The following is an 8,040-nucleotide window of genomic DNA, read 5'->3' as shown; positions in this document are numbered from 1 at the left end:
TTTTATTTCCTATAGTGTTATTAGGTCCCATTAGTAATACTGCACAATTTCCACTGAATTTTCCAATAAACTAATTCTTACTGATAACATTTAACTACAGACCCTAACATTTCCCATTCTTTATTTTATAACTGGTCTTTCTGTTAGCATAACGCTAAAATAAAACATTCTTCCCCCTTTTTATGTCAAATAAAATCAGCTTAAAATCTTAAATCGTTATAGATTATTAATTAGGCCTAACCTTCAAAACCCTTGAAGGACCTGCATGAATTTTTCTTAGCTTACCTTTTGGAGACAACTCTTTATGAATGTTGGGTTTCCATATGTTTTCTGAGCAGAAGCATTGACAGCTTTCGTTCCAGACTATCTTTTCAAAGATATTTGTATAGCAAACAGCCTTGAAACATAATAAAGATTGTATTTCCATTTGGAGGAGAGGCAGGTTTGTCTGTTGTTGAGAATAGTAAGGACAATGTCTCTCTCTCGGGCAAAGTTGAGGTTTCTCAGATTCAGGGTTCGTTGACTGTATAACACAAATTCCCTGCATTGGGCCATTCTAATTATGTTAGTGGTGCTTGGAGATAAACAGAGCAATCCAAAGTAAGTATAAAGCTTAAATTGCCTGCTATGTCATGAGAGTAAGAAGTTCCTTTGTTTCTGACCCAAGCCTCATATCTTTTGCCAGCATCCATGACTAAACAAGTTAGCTTGCACATAGGACATAATCCAAGGTTATTCTTAGCCAAACATAGATTCTCACTGTAGTGCTTCAGCCAAGCTAATTTCTATAGGCTACTCCACCCAAGTAATACAGCTTTTATCTGTTAAAAAAAAAAAAAGCTGTGGATTTGGTTTCATAGTTTACTATTGAATTTCTGCAACAGTATTTTTAAAATCATCAGGTTCTGTGGTTATATGATACTGCAATCATTGTTTTAAGTTAACAGTCACTAATAGGCTCATATTACCTTCTTTATGTGCCTAAGACTACTCTGATATTTTTATCCAGGATAACTGAAGCATGCAGCGGGCGGTTTATTAAAACAACATCTTAAAGATAAATCTGGGTTTCTGTAGCCTGAGATCTTTATAATCGTTGTTTACTTACAGTATTTTTTATTTTATAATTTTAGGTTTTTTTAAATTTTTAACTTTTGTGGTACATAGTAAGTGCATTATTTATGGGGTACATGGGACATTTGAATACAGACGTGCAATGCGTAATAACCACATCATGGAGAATGGGGCATCCATCCCCTCAAACATTTATCCTTTGTGTTACAAACAATCCTATCATACCCTTTTAGTTATTTTAAAATGTACAATTAAGTTATTATTGACTGTAGTAACTGTTTTGCTATCAAAAAGTAGATCTCGGACAGAAGCAATGGGCCGAGACTCAAGATGGCGGCCATGGTGCTGGCGCCTACGCGGTCGCTGAGGGGCTCAGGTTCTCGGGGCCGCTAGCGGCTGAGGTTTGGACCTCCTGCGTACAGACGGTTTAGTAGCGGTGGCACCTATCCCAACATCCCCCTCTCTTCTCTCTTACCTGGAGTACCCAAGCATGTTTTTGCTACAGTTGATGGACAGGAAAAGTTTGAATCCAAACCACATTGGATAATGGGTTTCGCGTGGCCTCTCAAAATAAGTTTGGACCGTTTTCTATAGTAGGAATTCTTATTAATTCAGGATCAAGATATGAAGCAACATACCTTAGTGGAATTGCTCACTTTTTGGAAAAATTGGCATTTTCTTCTACTGCTCGATTTGATAGCAAAGATGAAATTCTGCTTACGTTGGAAAAGCATGGAGGTATTTGTGACTGCCAGACATCAAGTGACACCACCATGTATGCTGTGTCTACTGATAGTAAAGGCTTGGACACGGTGTTCGGCTTATTGGCTGATGTGGTTCTGCAGCCCCAGCTAACAGATGAAGAAGTCGAGATGATGCGGATGGCGGTCCAGTTTGAGCTAGAGGACCTGAACATGCAGCCTGACCCAGAGCCACTCCTCACCGAGATGATTCATGAAGCGGCTTACAGGCTCTACCTCAACGTGCTCAACAGGCCCCACAGTTGGCCTCCACCGTTTCTGTTCCACAGAAAACACAGCAAAGATCAATCGGGAAGTTCTGCATTCCTACGGGCGGAACTACTACACCCCCGACTGCGTGGTACTGGCTGGTGTGAGTGTGGAGCACCTGGTGGAATGTGCCCGGAAGTACCTCCTGGGGGTCCAGGCGGCCTGAGGGAGCGCGGAGGCAGTGGATGTTGACAGATCCGTGGCCCAGTACACTGGGGGGATTGCCAAGCTAGAAAGAGACGTCAGCCTGGGCCCGACCCCCATCCCCGATGGGGGATCGGACTGGAGAGCTGCTCCTTCCTGGAGGAGGACCTCATCCCCTTTGCTTTGTTGAACATGATGATGGGCGGAGGCGGCTCCTTCTCGGCTGGTGGGCCCGGCAAGGGCATATTCTCCAGGCTCTACCTTGATGTGCTCAGCAGACACCACTGGATATATAACGCGACCTCCTGCTACCTCAGCTACGAGGACACTGGCCTCCTGTGCATCCTTGCCAGCGCCGACCCGAGGCAGGTTCCAGAAATGGTAGAAATCATCACAAAGGAGTTTATTTTAATGGGCAGAACCGTGGACGCGGTGGAGCTGGAGCGAGCCAAGACGCAGCTGACGTCCACGCTCATGATGAACCTGGAGTCCAGGCCTGTGATCTTCGAGGATGTGGGGAGGCAGGTGCTGGCCACTCGCTCCAGAAAGCTGCCGCAGGAGCTGTGCACGTTCATCCGCAACGAGAAGCCGGAAGACGCGAAGAGAGTTGCTTCTAAGATACTATAGGGGAAGCCGGCAGTGGCCGCCCTGGGCAACTTGACCGACCTGCCCACTTACGAGCACATCCAGACCGCCCTGTGGAGCAAGGACGGGCGCCTGCTCAGGACTTACCGGATCTTCCGGTAGAGCCGCTCCCTGGCCTGATGGACCCAGGAGCTGCAGCTGGAGCCTGTTCCCGTGCGTGTTAGTTTGGACACGAATTTAGTCTGAAACTCTGTCTGGTTGTATAAACAGTGCAAACAATGTCGCCAGAGCACCCACGCAGTTTGCATTCCCTCAGAACCTGAATGTGCCAATCAGTGGAGTAAATACTGACCCCGACCACGGCAAGCCAGGAAGCAGGTGAGTGCCGAGCGCTGGAGGGCAGCGTGCCATGAAGAGGCTGGGTCAGCACTCCCCCTCCTCAGGGGCTCTCAAGGCACACCGTGTCCCTCAGGTTCCTTGAGAGGAGCAAGCCCTGAGCCGGGAAGCAGCAGAGGCCAAACTATCAGAGCCTCCCCAGAGGCCACCAGGTTCCTGTGTCAGGTACCAGGACTCACCTCTGACAAACGGGAGAAGGCAAGGGCCTGGTCTGCTCCGAGGAGCGGAGTCCACGCGTGTGCACGCCCGCTTCCCTGGTAATAAAGAGCTGGCATCTTTCTAAAAAAAAAAAAGGTATTATTCAATATTTCTATTATTTTTGCACCTATTAACTGTCTGCACCTCCTTTGCCCCAGCCCTGCAACTACCCTTCCCAGCCTTTGGTAACCATCATTCTACTCTCTATGTCCAGGAATTCAAATGTTCTGATTTTCAGGTACCAGGAATAATTGAGAACACGCAGTGTTTGCCTTTCTGTGCCTGGCTTATTTCACTTAGCATAATGATCTCTACTTCCAACCACGTTGTTGCAAATGACAGAATCTCATTCTGTTTTTATGGCTAAATAGTACTATGTTGTGTATATGTACCACATTTTCTTTATCCATTCATCTGTTGAGGGACCCTTAGGTTGCTTCCAAATCTTGTCTATTAACAGTGCTCCAACAAACATGAGTGTATGGATATCTCTTAAATATGATTTTGCTGGCTCATACGCTATCTCTATGGTTGTTTTTTTTTGAGAAACCTCCAAACTGCGCTTCATACTGGTTGTACTAATTTACAATCCCACTAACAGTGTACAAGGGTTTTGTTTTCTCCACATCCTTGCTAGCAATTGTTATTGCCTGTATTTTAGATAAAAGTCATTTTAGCTGGGGTGAGATGGTATCTCATTGTAATTTTGACTTGCATTTCTCTGATGATCAGTGATGTTGAGCACCTTTTCATATGCCTGTTTGCCTGTATGTCTGCTTTAGAGAAATTTCTATTTAAAATTGTGCCTTTTTTTTTTTTTGAGACAGAGTCTCGCCTTGCCACCCAGGCTGGAGTGCAATGGTGCGATCTCGGCTCACTGCAACCTTTGCGTCCCCAATTCAAGCAATTCTCCTGCCTCAGCCTCCCAAGTAGCTGGGATTACAGGTGCATGCCACCATACCTGGCTTATTTTTGTATTTTTAGCACAAATGAGGTTTCACCATGTTGGCCAGGCTGGTCTCGAACTCCTGACCTCGTGATCCACCTGCCTCAGCCTCCCAAAGTGCTGGGATTACAGGTGTGAGCCACCGTGCCTGACAAGTTTTCCCATTTTTAATTAGATTATTAGATTTTTTTTTCTTATACAGTTGTCTGAACTCCATGTATATCCTGGATATTAATCCTTTGTCAGAGGAGTAGTTTGCAAATATTTTTTTCCCATTCTGTGTGTTGTCTCTTCACTTTGTGATCATATCCTTTGCTATGCAGAAGCTTTTTAACTTGATGTAATCCCATTTGTCCATTTTGTTTTGGTTGCCTGTGCTTGTGGGGTATTGCTCAAGGAAGTTTTGCCCCAACCAATGTCCTAGAGATTTTCTCTAATATTTTCCTGTAGTAGTTTCATAGCTTGAGGTCCTAGATTTAAGTCTTTAATCCATTTTGATTTGATTTTTATATATAGAGAGAGTTAGGGGTTTAGATTTATTCTTCAGCATATGGATATCCAGTTTTCCTAGCACCATTTATGGAAGAGACTGTCTTCTCTACAGTATATGTTCTTGGCACCTTTGTCAAAAATGATTTCACTGTAGGTGTGTGTATTTGTTTCTGTGTTCTCTATTCTGTTCCATTAGTTAATGTGTCTGTTTTTATGCCAGTACCATACTGTTTTTGTTACAATAGTTCTGTATAATAATTTAAAGTCAGGTATTGTGATTTCTCCAGTTTTGTTCCTTTTGCTTAGGATGACTTTGGCTGTTCTGGGTTTTTGTAGTTCCATGTAAGTTTAAGGACTGTTTCTTTGTATTTCTGTGAAGAATGTCATTGGTATATTAATAGGGATTGCTTTGAATCTGTAGACTGCTATGGGTAGTATGGACATTTTAACAATATTGGTTTTTCCAATCTATCAATATGAAATATCTTTCCATTTTTTTGTGTGTCCTCTTCAATTTATTTCATCAGTATTTTATAGTTTTCATTGTAGAGCTCTTTCTCTTTTTTGGCTAAGTGAATTCCTAGGTATTTAATTTTATGTGTGGCTATTCTAAATAGGATTGCCCTTTAAATGTCTTTTTCATATTGTTTACTATGGGCATATAGAATTGCTACTGACTTTTGTATGTTGATTTTGTATCCTGCAACTTTACTGAATTTGTTTATCAGCTCTAACAGTTTTTTTGTGGAGTCTTTGGGCTTTTCTAAATATAAGATTATATCAGCTGCAAACAAGGATAATTTGACTTCCTCCATTCCAGTTTGATTGCCCTTTATTTCCTTCTCTGATCTGAGTGCTGTGGCTAGGACTCCCAGTATTGTGTTGAATAGCAGCAGTGAAAGTGGGCATCCTTGTCCTGTTCCAGATCTTAGAGGAAAGAATTTGAGTTTTTCTCTATTCAGTATGATGCTAGTTGTGGGTCTGTCACATATGGCTTTTATTATCTTGAGTTGTGTTTCTTTTATACCCAGTTTTTTGAATGTCTTTCTTATCATGAAGGGATGTTAAATTTTATCGAATGCTTTTTCAGCAGCAATTGAAATGATCATATGATTTTTGTCATTCATTCTGTTGATATGAGGTATCACATTCATTGATTTGCATATGTTGAATCATCCTTGCATCCCAGGGATAAGTCTCCCAGGGTCATGGTGAATGATCTTTCTAATGTATTGTTGAATTCGGTTTGCTAGTATTTTGTTGACAATTTTTGCAACAATATTCATCATAGATATGGCCCGTAGTTTTCTTTTTAAATGTGTCTTTGGTTTTGGTATTAGATACTGGCCTCATACAATGAGTTTAGAAGTATGTCCTCCTCTGTTTTTCAGAAGAGTTTGAGTAGAATTGGTATTAGTTCTTCCTTAAATGTTTGATAGAATTCAACACTGAAGTCAGCAGATCCTGGGCTTGTCTTTACTGGGAGACTTTTTTTATTATTACTTCAAGCTCATTACATGTTATTGGTCTGTCCAGGTTTTAGATTTTTTCTTGTTCAGTCTTGGTATGTTGTATATATGTAGGAACTTGTGAATTTTCTAGATTTTCTACTTTTGGTTTTTATTGTCTTTTCTGTTATTCTTTACCCTGATGTTACCACATATATTTAACAGGAGAATTCCTTAAGATTCTCAAAGGCACAGCCTGCATTATCCCCAAGTGCTTTAAAATATTGGCTACTTAGGGACTATATTCACCATGCCCAGTTGGGATTATAATTTAGCATTGACAATATGGGTGTTTTTCCTATACTCTCAGCCAGTGTCATCTGTGGAAATATAATAGTTTAGTAGCTATGATATATACTCCGAATATGATATTTAATAAAAACTTTTCATATGCACACTATTATGTATTACAAGTATAAGTTTTTGTATTTTTTTAAAGTAAGGAAATACTCAGGATAACAATGTGATTTACCAAGGGTATTTTGTTATTAAGTGATATATCCTTGAACAGAGGATGCCAAACTCCAAATCTAAGAATTAAATGCAATCTTGATTTATATTAATTGTTTTTTAGTAGACATAACACTAATGCATATGAATACAAAAATGCATAAAATTAAGCCTTTTGTCTTAAGGTGATATTAGAGAGACAGTGTGTATCCTTAATCTGTATTTATCCACCATGTCAATGCCACATTTTCCTTCACAGAGCCTCACTGGGTAAACTTTTTCTTAGAAAGAACCATCTTCATTGCATGAGCTATGAGTTACCAGTTACCAATCTTAGCTCTGGTTCTAGGAGTCTTACCAACAAAATGTGTGGTCTTGAGCAAGGTCGTACAATTTATACGAGTCTCACTTTCTTTCTTTGTGAAAAATATGCATAACTACTAGAATAGTAGATAATTCCTGAATAGGCTGAGATTGTTCCTGCCTCAGATCTTTGGCTTTAGCCTTTCTTTTTAGTTGGAATTTAATCCACAAAATTTTTCATTCTAGGTTTATTTTCCCTGTTTATTACCAGAATTTGCATTGTATGTGTTTTACATGTCTAATTTCCTTTTGTGTTTCCTAGAATATAAACAGCATGATGGCTAGAAGTCTGTTTAATGTTTTATGTGTCATGCCTAGAGCACTGCTTAACACATAGTAAGCAGTCAATATAAATTTTCTTGAATGAATGAATACATAAATATTTGTAAAAACTAAATGAAGTAATATATAGATGAATGAAAATGAAACACTTTCATGGCATTCTATTATTATAACCCTTTCACCTCATAAATATTTATTCAATGTATGTTCATTGCTAGGATTTCAATGTGCCTATTGTGGTCTTTAATTAAATGAATCAGGAAGCTAGACCAGTCAATGATGCCAAATAAAACTAGTTAATAATGCCAAATTTTGTGCTCAGTTTCTCCAGGAAAAAGATTCTGATACATCTTTCAATAGTAGCAATAATGGAGATGGAAGAATGAGAGGTTGGGAGAGAGGTAGAGATGATTTTGTTTTCTATAGAAAATGTAATGAAAGATGATGGGATTAAATGGTTAAGACTCAGGAATAAAAATGAAAATTATTTCCCCATTCCCGACTAAGCATGTGCTATTGGCAAGCTGCAGAATTTACACTAATGGGCCCCAGTGAGGCCAGGGAACAAAGACCATGGCTGAAAACCTGGCAG

At 40.3% G+C, this 8,040-nt stretch overlaps 1 pseudogene; it reads left to right on the top strand.

Annotated features, from left to right (window-relative positions):
- The first annotated feature begins 1,401 nt into the window (after positions 1 to 1,401).
- Positions 1,402 to 2,975, top strand: LOC129035039 (mitochondrial-processing peptidase subunit alpha-like; annotated as a pseudogene).
- Positions 2,976 to 8,040: the final 5,065 nt, after the last annotated feature.

Source organism: Pongo pygmaeus, chromosome 3, assembly GCF_028885625.2.
Source record: "Pongo pygmaeus isolate AG05252 chromosome 3, NHGRI_mPonPyg2-v2.0_pri, whole genome shotgun sequence".
NCBI classification, from domain to species: domain Eukaryota; kingdom Metazoa; phylum Chordata; class Mammalia; order Primates; family Hominidae; genus Pongo; species Pongo pygmaeus.
Note: the sequence above shows the minus strand (reverse complement) of the source record. Positions and strands in the feature narration are given on the sequence as shown.